The sequence below is a fragment of the Hyposmocoma kahamanoa genome, unplaced genomic scaffold, assembly GCF_003589595.1.
Source record: "Hyposmocoma kahamanoa isolate Upper Pololo Valley unplaced genomic scaffold, ASM358959v1 95, whole genome shotgun sequence".
NCBI lineage: Eukaryota > Metazoa > Arthropoda > Insecta > Lepidoptera > Cosmopterigidae > Hyposmocoma > Hyposmocoma kahamanoa.
This window is the reverse complement of record NW_020654972.1, coordinates 1,804,184-1,823,377: the sequence shown is the minus strand read 5'-3', so window position 1 is coordinate 1,823,377 and position 19,194 is coordinate 1,804,184. Positions and strand designations below refer to the sequence as shown.

General features: G+C 35.0%; 1 protein-coding gene across 1 annotated transcript in view; it reads right to left on the bottom strand.

Annotated features, from left to right (window-relative positions):
• Nucleotides 1–18,726, bottom strand: part of LOC113238297 — a 319,493-nt gene extending 300,767 nt beyond the window's left edge. The window contains exon 1 of the mRNA XM_026475134.1: nt 18,589–18,726. The gene's annotated coding sequence lies outside the window, so the exon portion shown is untranslated. The remainder of the gene's footprint in view (nt 1–18,588) is intronic.
• Nucleotides 18,727–19,194: the final 468 nt, after the last annotated feature.

Genomic DNA, 19,194 nt, shown 5'->3' with positions numbered 1-19,194 from the left:
ATTTGGACACGAAAAACTACTTTCTATTTCTATATGTAACAATCGCAAAAACCTAAGTACTCGATATAAGAAGCGTTTTAAATTATCAAGTGGACCAGTATTTGACTAAAGTAGGCATTAGAAAACATTACAGTAAATGCATAATAATTATAAAGTAAACAATTAATATTTAGGAAAGAGCTTCCTAATCTCTTTTTCCTTCACTTTTTTAACCGCACTACAGTAGTGTATAATTGAATCGGATTTATTAAAATATTACCAATTGAAATTCTTCGTAACTGACGCGTTGGACAATTGACGCACAGGAAATAAGACGCAAACAATCCAAACGGTTGTAATTCTTTGGATGTTATTGTCAAGACAATCCGTTTACCACGGTTAGTACATGGTTTTCATATGTAGTGCTCGGAAATTTGTCTTTTCTTGTATTATCGACTCATACTTTTTGAATGTTTTGTATTGTTTGATAGTTAAATTTGGTGTGCTTTTTGCAGGCGACTCATTATATATTCGTCGATAGAAACTACAGCGGCGTTTAGTATGAAACGTTGGAGATAAATTTGTAAATCTAATAATTCTAGAAGTGCGTTAATTCATCCCTCAATATTTCCACATGGTTCAAAGACTATCACACTTTTATATATTAAAAACCATGAACTCGTAACGTAGTTCTCCAATGAAATATTCAATACAAAATATTACTTTAAACATGCACTTTCGTAAATGCCTTAACAAGTAAGCTGTCAATACCAATTTTTTTACGTAGAGTTTAGTAATTGAATACACTCGACTAATACGTTTGAAGTGTTGCCGCAACTTGAGAGGAGCCTCGGAGATTTAACACATACTTGTTATCGAGTGTTGGCTAACACAGCCGCTTTCTGGACAGGACTGTGTTACACTCGAACTTCGCTTAAACTTGGTTTAAAGGGAATGTATTATACTTTTATGGTAGGTATTGCTGATTAGTTGGATACATAGGTGTATATCATTACCATAGTATAATGAGACTAGTATGCGTTAGTTGAAAGGGCGCATGTGACACTTTCTCCAAAAATGAGTCACGTGTACTGCCGTGATTAGCAAAAAAGGATGAATTTGCCTTTTTTAATTTTTTTCCTAGGTGTATTAGGTACGACGAGAAAAGGGCATAAGTTAAATGGACCATTTACAAAAAAAAATTGGTAAAAGAGCGTAATTGCGTATAGGTAATATACGTCATTTCGTTTTAACTACACATTTCAATCACTTAACTAAATGAAAAGACGCAAGTCACATTTAACTTTCTAAATCTCAGTTAAAGCTCTACATATATGTAGGTAGTTACTGAAAAAAGCGCGCACGCGCCTTTCATTATTATACGAATTTGTGCGTCCGTATACGGCACGCGGCGGGCGCACACACATACAAACCGCGCTGCTATGGCTGTATGGAGCTACCATACTTGTCTTATTACCATATGTCATTACGACAGTCTCCCAACGCGGTAGGCAGTGACCATGGACCTCTATCCGCTACGCTCGTGACAAACCTCTTACGTCTCCTCCACTCCGTTCAATCTCTTCATACGTGCGTGTTTATTCCTGGTTCAGGACTTTCCGAATCTGATTAAGATATGTACACGAGGTCTACCTCCCCCCACGCCTCCATCCACATTCGCTCTATAAATTTGTCAATTCTTTGCACATGATCAAATCGTCGAGGCATCCCCCACTCTATCCTGGTCACTGCATCATCTTTCACACCGTCTTCAGGATTTACACTGCACATATTGCGTAAAGCTCTCATTTCTACCCTATTTTCATGCTTTTTCTGCCACACTCAACACACGGTACTACACATTAGGGTTGGGACCAGTACCTACTACTCGATGAATAGCTTAATTCGATGCGATTCGAGAAAGAATCTTATTAAAGTTTTAAGTGTTCTGAGTCTCTTCTTGCTGCTTATATTTTTACTTTTATTCACAATAAAAGAGGGGTTTTGGGCGTTTAGTACAACATTTATATGCATAGAAAACATTTTATGCCATTTTCTTTTAGTTGATTTAACAATAGTACCTATAGGAATTCAACTATTTTTCCGGTCTTAAATCGCGTATACTTGTTTTTTCAAACAAACCGACGTTTCACGTGGTCACTATTGACTGAAGTGGTACAGTCTTCAACAGTTATGTCTAATATTAATGCAAACCACCCTATTTTTTCACTACAGTTACAATAGTTAATAATTAAATTCCTATGTGTAACAATCGCGTAAACCTAAGAACTCGACATGAATAGTACCTATACTCAATATAGAATAAAGAAGTGAAGAAACCGTAAATTTTCAAATCCTTTCTACTTCAAAAGAATGCTTTTTCACAAACGTAACTTTCCGTAAACGTAGTTTTCCATATATCAAATAAAATAAGGGTTGTATATATATATTTTTTTTAATACTTTAAATGGCTCCCTTGTAGTATTTTCCAAATTCACGTTAGACGTTTTATCTTTCCAGTGTCGATATGTAATGCTCATTTTCGGTCCTGGAACTTTTAGGTTGGCTTTAGCCAAATAACAAATAATTCAACTCTATTTAACTAAATAACAAACGGAAAACTTAAATAAACTAATTACAGTAATAACATAAAGACCATTAACGCATACGTTGTCTTTTCAAGCTTGATTTTTTTGGCAGGGCAATTTATAATAATTACGGTGAGTTTTTTTGCGTGTATTTCTTCATTATTTCGTATAATTTAGATAGATTGCGCTGTGAAGTCAAAATTATGTTGATGAAATTATGTTGTTTAAAATCATTTCATCGATGGTTTGGTAATAAAATATAAAACAATCACGTTCCTAGGTGCGTCATTGTTTAAGCTGTTAGTACTATTCCTACCAGCCAACCACACGTGGTCTCAAACTACGTAATCCCTGTATTATAAGTACCTACCTATGCAACAAAATTAACTCCGAGGCATGACACATAACATTCAAACTAGAACCAATTTAGAAAAGTTGATTTCTCAAATTAATCTCACCGGATCAGGAATCATATGGGAGACTTCCTCATCCACCGCCCACTGTGTAAAGCGTTGGGTCACCGAGGTCGTGAAAAATTAAACATAATAAGTTATGCAAGGGGCATAATAAGTTGTCCAACTGTTCTTGGTTATCTTTCCTTATCGTTACTTCTATCTCCCCCTAAATTATAATTCTCATAAATTCGTCGTTCAAACATTTCTCCCCCTCTGTTCTCTATTGTATTTAGAAGATTTCTTTCTTCCTTATGAACGATTACACACGATAACTTTTACCAGCGATTCAATCGCGATGCAGTAGCAATGCAGTCGCTAATCGTTTACCTTTACACATGCGCGCAATTTTAAGCATCGATGTAAACGCGATGCAAGCTCACAACTGCATCGATACAATATAATGCAATATAAATCCCAAGTGTAGCGATGCAATCGCGTGTTTTACGAATGCATTTGCATCGCTGCTAAAAATCGCCATGTGTAACCTCTCTCTCTAATCCTTTCTAAAACTTCTTCATTTGATATCCTCTCAATCTATTTTACTTTTTCAATTCGCCTCCAGCACCACATTTCAATAGACTCCTATCTGTCCCTGTTTTGCACATAGAAGGATATTTCAGGAGGCTAACAGAAAAGGTCAAACATCCTGGTGGCGTATTTCCTGCTCGGTGTTGCTGTTCACGCCCCTGTTCCCACATTATCTGTCAAGCTTTTGGCAGCTAATTAGTAGGAACTGAGATGTATTTCGTATGAGATAGTTAGTCGCTTGAAATAACTTATTTTTTTCGCTAAAGCGCTGAACAATTTGTGTCAGCAGTATTTAATATAAGTGAATAAAATAGTAATACATATGCTTACAGAAGTTATGGGAAAGGTGAAATATTAGAATTTAAACCATTCGCGGAAAAGCTGAGTGCTTTGATAAAAAATACATACATACATTACAATTGTAAGTGGATTTTAATAATGCTTATGTTAGGGCTTCATTACGTTAACAAATTTGTAAATTATGAATTAACATATTAATCCCTTGTTTACGTCAATAATTGTTTTGCGTTAACATTCCTTGTTCACTATAAAATCCTTTGAATTGGTTTCGATTGATGTTTGTTATTTTGTTTGTTCATTTTTGCGTGCAATGCATTCAATGTATAACAATGTAATGTTATTGAAGTTTTAATTAACATAGTACCGCATGACTATTATATTCATGCACAGTAATGTATTTTAATGAATAGCTACCGTATTGTTACTAACAATATGGTGTAACTTATTAGGTATACCTAATTACTTTCTACATTTATATTTTAACTAAACTTGTGAATAAACTAAACTTTTACAATTTAAGAGCTTAATAGTAAATAGTAGTTCAAATATTTTTAAAAGTCAAAATACACAAGTTCCTTACTGTTCAGTAGCCAATTTAGAAAGCTTCTTAATTAAAGACTGGCAAAGTGAAACAAGTTCAATGTAACTATGTTAATCTATCGACGATCGGGTTAAGTTAACCGGCCCTTAATATCACTTAACAGCGATATCTATCAACATAAATTAGCTTTGCACTTTGTTTACGGTTCAAGTTTCGGAATGCTCTTGCCGCGAATAAATGCATTTGCTGCATTTGTTACGTGATATGTGATGCATTGAACTCTTTTCTAAAATTTGTATTAAATAAGGATTGGTGGATGGCCGGAGGTGAGGCAGTAATTTTGTGTCCAAAACACACATTGTTTTATAAAAATTACAAATTATCCTAAAAAATGCATTCTGGAGTGACTAGCTGTTCTGAATTAATCGATTCTCAAAGGATACTAGTGACTACATATGTGTTTGAAGTAATTCTTCCTCAAGGGGAGGGTGTATTTTTCTTATCCTGTATTCTAGAAAGAATTCTTAACCAGTTTTTTTATGGTCAATACTTATATTATATACGTTTTATGATATCCGGCAGCCATTTTGTATAGAATCTGGAGTTCAAAATGGCTTCTCGGTGACGCATTGTACCGTGTAATTAAGACAACGTAATTTTGATGACTTTCGTGGCCCAATGTTTTATGCTATGGGCGTAGTATAAGATCCCGGGTTTAATTCTTGGTAAGACCAACTTGGGAAATTAACTTTTTTAAATTGGTTCTAATTTGGGAGTCTTGGGAAATGCCCCAGCATGAATTCCGTTGCTCTGGTACTGGTACTCATAGTACAGGGAATTCCCTACTTAGACACCAGACTATTGGGGTGGTTGTCTGGCACGTTATTACGTTATTTTTGTTTTATACGTTTGCGACAAAGATACAAATTACTTTGAAAGTTGATGTAAGACAGTACACAAGATGTGCATGCATCAACTGAACATGATTCGGTGGGAGTTAGGTTGACCCGATTACACATCCGCAATGCAGGCTGCCATAATCTCAGAAACCGTTAATCTCATCAGGGCTAAGATTTTGGCAAATGATTAACTGTATTGTTTGGTATATGAACTAAATGTTGGTTTTTAAATATTGATTTTCGCGGGTTACACATTTTGTAAAATAGAAAGTAAGTAAATAAATAACAAGTTTCTTTAGAATTAAGACAGATGTACGTTCCAAAGGAGTACAAAAGTTTAACCGATTAAAGCGATACAATTCAACCGATAACCGAACGATTATAAAATCGAGAAATTCACCGGCCTAAAACCGTTATATAAATACGTAGCCAACCAGTCCACCGAGTACTACAAACAGTTGCACGTCACTGACATACAGAATCTGCTCGTTAATATTTTAAATTAATTAATTAACTGTCCGTTTTCATTAAATGTAATTTTGCGAAACCTTCCCTTCTACGGTTACATTGCATTAGACGTACGGAATGTCTGATTTGTTAAACATCGATGTGAAAGAGAGGAAATAATGTCGACAATGAAGAGATAAGATAGGAAAACAAAATTCCACTAATCGATATTGTTTATGCTCATATTTAAGTTGGAACTAAGATATGCAGTTCTTAGGTTTTCGCGATTGTTACACAAAGGAAATGAAACAATTTTTCTGGATTTAAATCGCGTATATTTGTTTTTTCAAACGTTTAGGGCCCTTTACAGATCCCATGGTAACCGTTGACTGAGGTAGTAAAGTCATCAACCAGTTATGTCTAATATTAATGCAAACCTATTATTTCCCCTATTTTTTTAATATAGTTACAAAAGTTATTAATTAAGTACCTTATTTTTAATTTTACAAAGAAACATTCCAATTTACGCTACGTTATGTTTTACAAATGATTTTATTTTAACAATATGAATTTTTATTAAGTTAAATTTATTATTAATTAATAATGGAAATTAGAATAAATTAAAGCATATCAATTAGTACTGCAGTTTTCTGTCTGTTTGGGTTTTTAATGAGTGGAACTAAGGTTTTTCGGACTCGACTATTCAGAGTCAACAGTACCTACATCAAGATATTCAATTTTGTTTGAATGTTGCCTCCAGAACAACGGAATAAGATCCGTCAATTGCTTGCTAGCTCGATATATTGCCGCGTCTGTACAAGGAACCATGACGCAAAATTCGATTTTACTGTAGGAAATGGTTAGTTCTATGAAAAACAGTGGCAACAAAAACTATGTCTAAAGTAAGTATTTATAACTTAGCAGAATGATGAAAGTGCCTACACATCTTGACGTAAATCTTAAGACACAAGAGCGCCCTAAAACGATTGAAGTAATTGGTGTAATCAAGGGCTCTTCCAAACCCCCATATGTCAAAGGATAAAGGAGATTTGTTGTTCGCCGGACAGATAACACGATGAACCTATTATATCGAATTAGCTGTATTAACATCGTAATTCACCTTTGTGTCATGCGAGGTTTGTTACATAGTCGTATGGATTAAAATTATCCTGTTAATTTTAAATCGTGTTTGATTATGTCGTTGAGTGTGTGTGTGCGTCACTATAACATTTGTGTGCGTTGAATCTTTAATTCTGCCGTCCACTAACTAAATCGCAACCAAGGGACAAATGGTCAAATAACCGTTTTAAATAGCAAAAAATAGAGCACAAAATTATCTTTTAAAAACAGTTAAAATTAGTTAACGTGTTTGACTTATCTGAACTTATCCTAACGAAGCATAGCTGAAATACCATGAAACACTTTCAATGTTATAAAACTGGGTTATGGTTTTTTATGATATCTCAAAAAAATATTTTGTCACTTTGCCGCGTTTTAGAATAGTAGTAACGGCGGATTTATACAACTAACATCCTACATGACATTCTGAGGTGTTTTGGAAGTTAACTAGAGAAATTTAAGTAACAGTAGAGCTCCTTGTGAAAGCTTAACCTATTTCTGTCGTGTTTTAACCCATATCGGCCCAAAATCGTGGGCGGAAATGGCGAATACGGAATTTGGTATAATGATAATAATAATAACGCACATACTAAGAGTACGGAAACCCTGTATCGCGAATGCCATGGACACACAGATAGACAACCGCAAATTACACCCAAACTCGCGAGATAAATAAATGTAGGCCATACAAATATTTCTCTCGGGCCGAGAATCGAACCCGGGACATCGGCGTGGTAGACCAGCATGATAATGCAATGGCAAATTCATACTTACTACAACTTTCGATGTAAAAAAAGGCAACTCCACACAATATCTACCTTGCAATCCTGTGAATTCTCACTACTAATTAAGATTCGAGTTTATGAAAATCGATTCAAGTGCATACGATACAACGATTTTTTGTATCGATTTATTTCAATGCGATTTGCAAGTGAATCGACAATAGCAAGATAAATCGAATCGTCTAGATCAGAAAGCAATAAAATTTTTGTAATAATAACATTGAATTTCAACAAAACTCGATTAAATAAAAATGCACCGTGTGCATATGCTATTCAATACAATATTGTTCCATCAAAAAATAATAAAGAACAAAATTATAACAATTTTAAAATGCACTTGCACTTACGTTATAATAATAACCACAAACATTTCAGGTAACAAAGAGCTCCAATAAAATAGTTGTACATAATTAAACTACAACGGTGCTGTCGTATAACAATTCGGAGTATACGATATTTATTATGAACAGTAGTCGTAGTAAACACAAAGTGTGAATAATTAATTATAGTGCTGCACAATGTTGAGTGGTTCATTGGACAAGGGTTGACAAAACACCATTTTTAAATAGTGCACATTTTAAATTGGCTATTCGCACGTACAGGCAAGAGTACGTACAATCAAGCTTGACAGTTTGGACTTTGGACCGTTGTTATCGTAAAAGGCATAGGGTTGAATTTAAATCTTAAATATGAAGCGTAACGTGCACTTGACGCTGTGCCATTTTATTTAAAAGGTCGTGGATGGCACATTTTGTGTTGATGTTTAACGTTAAAGCTTGTATGTTCCATTGAAGACTTTTCCTTTTTACATTAATTTGATTTTTTTGTATTCGGGCACCAAAAGTCATAATTTTTCTTCTTTTAAATGACATTTAGCAAAAATTTCAGGCTAAATTCAGTTTTACACAGAAATAATTCTGTTTCCTGGGAGGTTACTTGTACAGCTACATCAATTCAAAAATTTTAGTATACCATTTACGCACACACGATTGCAAACTTGCTATACTCAAATGGCTTCCAACCTTGGACAACGACGCTTGCGAAAATCTAATAAGAGTTCCTAAATAGGGCATAGCACTTTTGAGAGACCACGCGAATTACAAACTAAAAATAAATATGCGAGTATAATATTTATTTTCAATACATAATCAGATATTTGCGAGCACAAACACACACCCACATACACACAAACAAACACACACTCGACTCGTCACTACATTGTTTCCTATAATAGAGTATTTACTTTTAATTGCAAAAAGCCGAATTGTAGTTGGAGCCTGGAGATCTGTAACACAGAGATCTAGTTACCTAGTATGGATTCCAGTCTCTCGCTGAAGGTAGTTAACTTCTAGCTTAATTCAAACAATAACCAATCTGGAATATAACCTTCCTTTTGTGATAGTGAATAAATATATACTAGTCAAAACAAAATAAGGGCCACTTGTTTATTTCGATGTCGACAGCGATAATTTATTTTTTATGCATTCTCAAGTAGGTGAGACTTTTTTGTGGTGTTACCTAAGTGTTTACAAACATTTCTTGAGAACCCCAACAGCATATTTTTTTTATGGTGGGTACATTTTGATAATTTATTGTAACCACTTGATTTTACCCGATTTTAAAACAAATTTTAAACTCATTCGATGTAAAGATTCTGTCAAGAACAGTTAAACTTGTGCAACTTGTGGCTGAATTAACATTTTTGGAACATAATGCCGAGAATTCGACGCCACATGGACTTACCAACAGTAACCAGGGCCATAACATTACTGCAAGAAGGCCATTCGCAGCGTTCTGTGGCGTTGCAGCTGGGGTTTTCCCGGCGAGCGGTTCAAAATGCTTGGAATCGATTTCAAGAGACTGGGAGATTAACCAGAAGACGAGGAACAGGCAGAGTTCGGGCAACTACCGCACAAGAGGACCGCTACGTGAGCTTGACCGCGCGCAGAGAGCGGTTCATCACAGCTCGCGCCTTACAAAACCGTTTGCGCCAGGCGACGGGTACCCATGTTAGTGATCAAACCATTAGGAATCGGTTACATGAAGACCAGCAGTTCTCCAGAAGACGCGTAGTGCGAATTCCACTAACAAGTACTCATCGTGCAAACCGATTGTTGTTCGCAAGGCAGCATCTTTCCTGGGATATGCAGGATTGGAGCAAAGTGTTGTTCACTGATGAGTGCAAAGTGAAATTTTTTAGTGATGACCGTCGCATTAGGGTCTGGAGGCGTGAAGGCGAGCGATTTTCAGATGCATGCATCCATGAAAGTGACAGATTTGGGGGACCTAGTGTTATGGTGTGGGGAGGAATCTCTATTTCGGGCAGAACCGAGCTGGTAATTCTTAATGGAGGCACAATTACAGCTCAACGCTATATCGAGGAAGTCATAAGACCCCATGTGATCCCATATGCACAGACAATCAGTGCAGGATTCCGTCTGATGCACGATAATGCTCGCGCTCATACAGCTAGAGCCACTAGAGAGGCCCTAGAGGAGGCTGGTATACCGGTGTTACCCTGGCCTGCGAACAGTCCGGATTTAAATCCCATCGAGCACATATGGGATTTGCTGAAACGCAGTGTTCGAAGTACTGACCAACCCGTGCACAATGAAAGACAGCTAATCAACGTGCTGAAATCAAGCTGGGAACAAATTCCTCAAGAAACAGTGGTACATCTTCTAGAGAGTGTACCTACCAGGCTTCAAGAGTGCATAGGCAAACGAGGAGGGCACACCAGATATTGAAAAAAGTCTAAAATCAGCCACCATCTTTTGTTTTTTTTTAAATCAATTTTTTCTCTTAGTGTCTTTTTTTTGGAAAAACAATTATTTTTAAGAAAAATCATGTTTAAATAATGTTTTTATGATTTTCAAAATTTTTTTTTCTGTTTAATTAAAAAAATAATCAATCAATCTAATCTAATCTTTATTCAACCCTTAAACCGCATAGATTCATGACTTCACTAAAAAAACATGCTGGCCCTTATTTTGTTTTGACTAGATTATTATTTTTGTATTCGGGCACCAAAAGTCATAATTTTTCACACTTGGAAACACGGTTTAGTATTGCGTCCTTACTAAATATCTGTTTTATACGACTTAGTGTCAGCAAAGAAATTGCCAGCGAGTTACACAGTGCGTAATATGTATGTATTTATCTGGTTAAATCAATGTAGAAACCATACACACTACCAGTATTAACATTTAAATACCGTATCACTTGTTTATAACGAAGTAAACGGAACAAAACAATTATTTGACTACGTTTATGGTTTCATTCACGCTATTAGGAAAAAATACCGCTTTAGTGCCATAAAGGTGGTTATTGACGACACTTACATATTTACAAGCTTCACTGTACCACGCGTTATTTAATCACCGAAAAGGGTTACACAAAGGGTGATGTAGCAAATTTATTTTGTCATGTAAAACGTATTTATTAAAACAAAAGACATCCCTCATTTTGTCCCAATAAAAAGGGCGTAGCTTGTAGTTTTGATAGAAATAAAATAAGGTACGTGTAATTAAGTATAGTAATCAACTTAAATTAATAATAAATACAACTGCAACTTAAGCTTAAAACATCATGTGAATCTCATCAAATGTTTTCAATTAAAAAACCAGAAGTTAGATTTCGCATTTCATTGTAATGTTCGAATTGCGTGCCAATCTAAAAACAATTGATAGAGTTGTTTTGTACAACATTGCATGCTTGTATGTTGTTCACAAGTTTCGTTACTTATTGTTTTGTTTTAAAATTGAGTTAAAAGTTCATGCTTTATACCTACAAGCTTGAAACTTTGAAACTTGAAAACAACCTTCGTAACGGGTTTTATAAACTTTACATGGATTTTTCTGGAATATAATCACTTGACTAAAAGAGAAATTTTGTCGTAGGATTTTTTTGCGAATCATACCGTCTAGTAACTTTCAATGCTATAAATGTGTTTAAGCGGATGTAATAAATACTCCTATTCAGTAAGGTTTGTATACGATGATAACACAGAAAAAGCTAACAAAAATCACATCAGGGAAAATTGCTCGGTAAAATACCTTAATTCATGTTTCAAGTGTGTGTTTGTGTGATAGTTTTTGTAATCACTGGTGATTTGCTTGTCAATCGTGACCGATATCTTTTTTTGGCACAAGAAATACTAATTACGTGTATAAAGGCTTTGATCTAGTCTTTGAGTCAGATTATTAGTTCTAAGCTGGAGCTTACGTCCTGGAGGACGTAAACGCGGGTTTTGCAGGCGAAAAGTAGCGACATTTAAGTACAATCTTATATTGCTGCCAGTTCTATTTCAACAGCACGACAGTCGCACAAAGGTACTTCAAGAGCTGCAACAACTCATTATTGCTCTATTTACGGTCTTATTTCGCCACTTTTTAGACAGAATCAACAAACATGTTCTAAATGAAAAGATCATTCTTTGCAAAACTGCACTTGTAGGATACAAAATAATCAAGAGTTCTTTTAATCGTTCATTTTACTATACTGTTAACCGTTTAAATGAAATACGTCGCAAAAGCACCAAATAAATATAATAAATAAACACTGTGCTAGTAAACGCACTACACGCTCAACCAAAAACTTCCCTTAAAGATGTTGAAGCGGTAATTTTAAATATAAATATTTAATTATTTATTTAATTATTAAATATTCTAAAACTCTGACTGAATTTATTTTTCCAATACTGTTAAAATTTTCATAACGGTTGCAATTACCCTCTTAGCGAGCACAAGCATAATGCTGTGTTTTACAGGTTTACGCAATTGATTTACTTCTAATATAGAACTTCTACAAAGCACGATAGTGGTTATTGTACCTTTTTTACGACTACTTTATGCAGTTTACTTTTAGTTAGGTTAATTATTCGCAGTTACAAGACAAGCCCTTGTGCAGCTTTTATTGGCAAAATGGCCTATTAAAAGCGCAATGGTTTACAGGCTCCAAAATGAACTAGTATAAAGTCCAATGTGGTATTTCGTTTGACTATTGCCACAGGTAGAAAACCTTAACAAATTGAAGACGTACTCGGAAGCTGTTATGCAACTCAAAACTAGTAACGTTACTAAACAACTGTTGTTGTTGTTATACAACTTAACACGTTCAGACCGAGATCAAAGTGACTATAACGTTTTTTCCGACGGGACAGATTATAACATGGCCACCGGTGGTACTTAACCGTAATCGTAAACCAAAAGTTTTGACCAGCGGGGAGTCATAGCGTGTTCTTGTGTTTATATGTTTTTTTTTTTTGAAATAAATACTTAAAAAAAATTTTGTTTGTTTATTTCCTCATGTAAATTCCGTTTGATGAAAACAAACGTCATGTTGGGAACGTGTTAAAGTTACAAGACAGGCCGCATTTTTCACTAATATGTTAGCTGATAGAGAGTGGACTTTAAAGGGAGTTTTAGTTTGATGTGGTTATGTTTGGGTAAATGAGAACGAGAGGAACTAATAAAAAAATAGTACTTCCTATAACCGCTACGAGTTGGTAAACGCATAATCTTACAAAAGATAAAACAGATGGTACGTATTCGGTAGAGTAAAAAGTTGTTTATTTACTTTTTGAAGGGAAACATTCATAAAAAATGTTTCGCAACTGATCTATTCATTTATAGGCTCGCCCCACTCCAGTGCAGGGATACAGGAATAATTTAACGGTCAGTGTTACCACTATACGGTTGGTATTTCAGTTATATATTTATATTAATTCCTCTACGTTAATGAAGCGTGTGTCTTTATTACACAAAACCTAAGTATACTTTCATTTAGGAGAAACTAGATATTCTAGAAATGGGAGTTATTAAATAGAAATACATGACATTTGCGCTGCAAACGTTACATATTATACACGTATGTCATATTTTTCATTATAATTATATTGATTAAATTTTAGTTATCATTGCATATTATAGCGCTGCTTTCCAGGAAAATTCTATTTGCATTATAAATTTTTATTAAATTTTTGTTTTCGTTTATTGACGTATTCCTGAGATATGTTCAGAAAATGCTAAATTTTATAGTGACTGGAACACCGAACTTTTCATTGGTTAAAATAATCTTTCCTTTTTATGGCAACCTTGAGATGGCCTACGATAAGTCAAAATTGCGTGTCTGCGTCTCAGTTTTTTCAAACCACTTTCCTGACAAAATAAATGCTTTTGAGACAGGCCACTTTTATAGTAAGCCATCGATACGCATACGTATATTCTACACAAAATATACGATATAATTAAAAATATGTTTCTAATCTCATGACTTTAGTTGTCTGATTATTATTATTATTATTATTATTTATTACTGGACGTTAGAGAATAGACATACGAATGTCTTCAATATGCCCAATAGCCCATAATATCAATTATGGGCTAGGCTCACTGTGCCTTTTCGCGGTATTTTCTCCGTATTGATTACAAAATGAATTGATCGATATCGATTTTCGAGAAATATAACTGAAATTGAACTATACTTATTCCTTTTTAACCGACTTCAAAAAGGAGGAGGTTCTCAATTCAAATGCATTTTTTGTATGTATGTTATGCGATAACTCCGCCACTTTATGAACCGATTTTGATGATTATTGTTTTGTTGGAAAGAGAGTAGTGGTAGTGGTCCCATTTGGTCCAAAATTTGGTCCAAATTTGAAGAAAATTTTACCTTACCTTTTTTACCTTTAAGGGTGGCAAACTAGGGGATGAATCCGGTTTTGCGTGCAGTAACCGACGTCAATAAATTTGGCAAATAGATTCCGAACTTTTGAGGTCGGGTTTTTTTTTGATTCTATACTGTTCCATTGTAATATGAGCTGATAAGAAGTTGACTGCAAACTTTTAAAGGGTTTTTTGGTATCGCGAACATAAAACAGCATTTGATTATGAAAACGGTCAAATCTCGATAACGATCCAATCGATCCGATTCGTCATTATCTGCATATGAGGTTTACGTTCTTCTGAATAGCCTTGTTCGGGAGGCGGTTTTAGAGCATATTTATAGGCACATATGTTTATTTTTAACGAATCTGATACCCGCACACAGCATTTCTATCATTACAGCATTTAAAAATGAATTTTATTCCACATAGCTAATTAATTTAATTCATTTTAGAGTGTAGAGATATGAAACTCCATTGGCAGAAAAGCCAATTTTGGACGAAGCTGATTAATAATCACTATTAACGCCCATTATCCACCAACGTCGAGTATAGTCGGGCTGGGTTTCATGAGCCAATAGTATTTCGTTGTTACATCATAGCGGCGTCGAGATGCCAGTATAACGAAAATGCTATTGGTCGTTGACATACACCTCTTTTTCGCAACGTGTTGGTATACAATGTGTTTTAGGGTGCTTTAAAATTAGACGCTTATAGAAGCACTGCAGCCGCGCCACTAGTAATTTTGAGACATAAGTTGACAAGTCATACAAAACCGGAGCGCAGTAATGTTTACATTACTGCTTGGCGGCAGGAATAGGTAAGATTCCCTAAGGTCTCTGGACGAACTCTTTCACAAGGAGCTCTACTGCTTATAAATATCTAGTCTGCAAATGTGGTGCTGCAGCTGAGCTTCTAAATATTGCCACTGCAGCGCTTTTACAAGCGTTTAATTTGAAGGAGTCCTTACAAGTAATATTTTCTCGTAAAATAAATTTAAACAAGATTCAAATTAAAAAGAAAGCCATCCATTCTTCGTGTTTTCAAGATTTCGCAATTTTGCTCTAAACAAATAAACTTTGGAATAAAAAAATCAATAATTTTATATCAAAATAACTCTTTCTTGCTAAATGCATGAATTCAAATATACCAATTTGTTGCAAATGTTACTAAACTAAAACAATAATTGGACAAAATGAAATACTCGCAGAACGTAAACTAAAACACATAAATTCTAAGAGTCATGTCAACAAATAGGGCAATAATTTGCTATGTGTTTATTTCTTGTATTTTGTTTCGTATACTTTCAGTCTTACGGGAAATCTCACAAGCTATCTTTGTCACTCTAGTGGACTATACTCGGATTAAATTTCTAAGCAGTCATTATTGTTATAATCTGCATAATTCGGCCTTTTGTTTTGCATAATGAAAGGCATGAATAACAATATAGGATGACATTCACACTTATGCACCCCTCCATAAAAGCCATAAGGACTTAACACGTTTACAGTCTGGAGACTGTCTTCTAAGAACCACAAGTAAAAGCCTTCTTTTATCAGTGCGCTTTAGAGTCTATTCTTCTTTATCAATTTAGAGATCTTTTGAAATACAGTGATAAAATGGACTTATTTGATTCTCTAGCAAATTAAATTGACAGGTGCACTTTTTTAATGGTATCTGACAACTAAGACATTTCTAGTCATAATCATCATTTCCTCTTGTAGTCCTGAATTTTGAGGTCAATGCATTACAAAATAGGGAAGTGCCCGTATGTCAAACCGTGGCCAACTAGAACAAAATCATTCTGGAGTTCTCTAGTGCATAACTGGTGCTTACCGAACTAAAGGTTAAGAGGCTATTATTTCCATTGCTCTCTTTACATTTTTATAGAACGAAGTGTGATAGCTTTCTTGAGTCTTGCCTGTTTACCGAGACAGTCAAAATCAAATAATCATTTATTTCATAAGTAAAATGTTTACACTTGAAAACGTCATTTTTTAAGCTATTTTGATAATGACTTTTCAATTAAAACACTTTTAATGTAAGTTTTAAACTTACGAAATGGTAAACTTAATATATGCTCCGGAATCTTATTGTAAAATCGTATACAGCTTCCCATAAAAGATTCGTTTACCTTAGTTAAACGAAAACGTGATACCATGACTTTGGACTTAGTTCTAAGGTTAATATTATGGATATCTTCTTTCTTAACGAAATTATGTACCTACATATTTTTACTGGCATACAAAATATTTGAGTAAATGTACTGTGATGCCACAGTCTCCTTAGTCTCCGGTACACAGAACGAATCGCTCGTTTTTGCAACACAAAATATGGTTTGTATATCTGCCGCTATACCCCACATGAGAATCTCGTAGGACTTCATACTATCAAAGTAACTAAAGTAAACTAGTCTAGCAGTAGCAACATCGGTAAGTTCACGTATTCTACGGACTGCGTATGCAGCAGAGCTTAAACTGCTGGCCAAGGAAGGTATTATATAGTAGATATATATTTGGAAACCATTGGAGTTTACTATCTAAGGTCATTTCCAAAAAGAGAGCTTTATCAACAAAGTCTAACTTTTCTCTATTTATTTCTATGATTGGGCTAGTCGATTTTACATGAAGTAATTCAAATTTAACACACTTTGCCTTCTTGGCATTGAGCAACAAATTGTTAATATTAAACCAATAAACTACTTTTGAAAGAGTATCATTAATATTGTCAAGGTTAACGTCAAGTCTGTCTGTTTTAAAAATCAAGGATGTATCGTCAGCGAACAATACTATTTCGCAAAGGTCCTTTACAAAGAATGGTAAATCATTAATATAAATGAGAAATAAGAAAGGTCCAAGTATTAAGCCCTGCGGAACACCTATTTTTACCGGAGAACCCAAAGAATTCACTCCATTTATGTCTACTTTCTGAATTCTACCGTTAAGATATGACGAGACAAGTTCCAACGCCTTGCCACTTACTCCGTAATATTCCAGCTTCCTAATAAGAGTAATACGATCCACGCAATCAAATGCCTTCGAGAGGTCACAGAAAACCCCAATAGCATTCTGGGACCTCTCCCAAACATCAAAGATATGTTTTTAGTAATGATCGCTACTCGATCTACCACTAGCAAACCCATATTGTTCGCTATGAAAAATATGATTCCTACCGAAATACGACAGTGTTTGAGTCAACATAACCTTTTCGAATATTTTACTTAAAGCTGGTAGAATTGAAATGGGCAAAAAAAAACTGTAGGCCATAGTTACTAGGATCAATTTTCCTACCCCTTTTGAATAAAGAAATAAGACAATATATTAATATATGTTGTATTAATTTAAAAAACGCTCAGTTTTTGCTGGTGGTAAGCGACTCATCTGTACATAGCAGTTACAATGCCACTCACTTTTACATCGCAAAGATCTGAGGGGCACTGCCAGTGCACTTTGAGACATAAGTTGACAAATCCTATGTGCCTGTAATTTCACCAGCACCCTTAACCCTTCAAAACTGGAGTATAGTAATGTTTACTTTACTGCTAGGCGGCAGAAATTGGTAAGATAGCAGTACTTCCCTGGACGAACTATTTCACAAAGAGATCTACTGCTACTAAATGACTATTTTTGAAATCATGTCGTGATTTACTAGCCACGGAGCGTTTTCTCTTTACATTGAGAGCTTGTTCTTTGTATTCAATAGTGAATATGAGACTTTTGAAAACATTTGGCTTTTATATGAATTTTAAGAAGACGTCAACTAAACTGCATAGTTACACAGATGCCATTAAGTCTTTACAATCAGATAATAAGGCATTGACGAAAGACAGTTCAATGGAATGAGCGTGTTTACCACCGAGGTCTTTGTTATACAGTAAAACGACGCACATATTTTAGACTTTATTGATACAAAATTATTGATGTAAAAATAACTTTAATGACATCCTACTAATTAAAGAAAGAATAAACGCAGAATAATTGAATCGAAATCATGTGAAAGGTCTAAATTTGTAAGGTATGTCTATGTAGATTATCTTTTTATAACCTTTGGGCACGTGTCGTAAGTATTTTTATACCTTTCACATTTTTTTATACGAAGTATACTATTTACTGTATGGTTTGATATATATAAAAAAACAGTAAATTGTATGCTATTCATCTGTTAACTATTTAGTAACTACAGGTTCAAAGTCTTGTAAAATTAAAAAATGCAAAACGTATGTTCATCTACTGTTACAAAATCTAGATCTAAAACAAAGGACGACATCAACAAAGCAATAGACTTACTTTGGATAATAAATCGTGGAAGTTTTATAACACGCAAAGCTCCACAGGTGATAAAAATCCGTTTATGTTGAACAAATTGATGTGAAAACCATAGGATCGCGTCACACAGCGGCTGGATGGCCACGTGCGGTGCGGGCGGGCACCTGGTATCATACTGCGCGGAATGATGCGCGGTGGTCCTAAACGCTGCCCTCTTGTCAAAACCACCCTGCCCCTTTTAAACAAAGGATACCCCCGATCAATTACGACCACTCAATAGTATCTATACTCTAACAAACTACAGCAGAAACGTTATCTACTACATCTCTTTTTTAACCAGCTCATGCTCCAAACAACTGACGAACGACCCGGTAAAAGAAGAAAAACGCGCAATATGGGATAAAAAGAGAAAGAGCTACATAGATTAGCCGTTTATCAGAAAGGGACAGCAGCAGACGTTTTGTAAGCTGATAACCAGAGGCAGCCAACAGAGCGAGGGGAACCATATTCTCGCGCGACTCCGCATGAATGTAATGAATTAAGATTCAATGGTGTGCTCATACAAGCAGCACTTTGTGCGTGAGCTTGAATCCCTTTACAAGTAAAAAGCTTCAAGCTTTAAAGTTG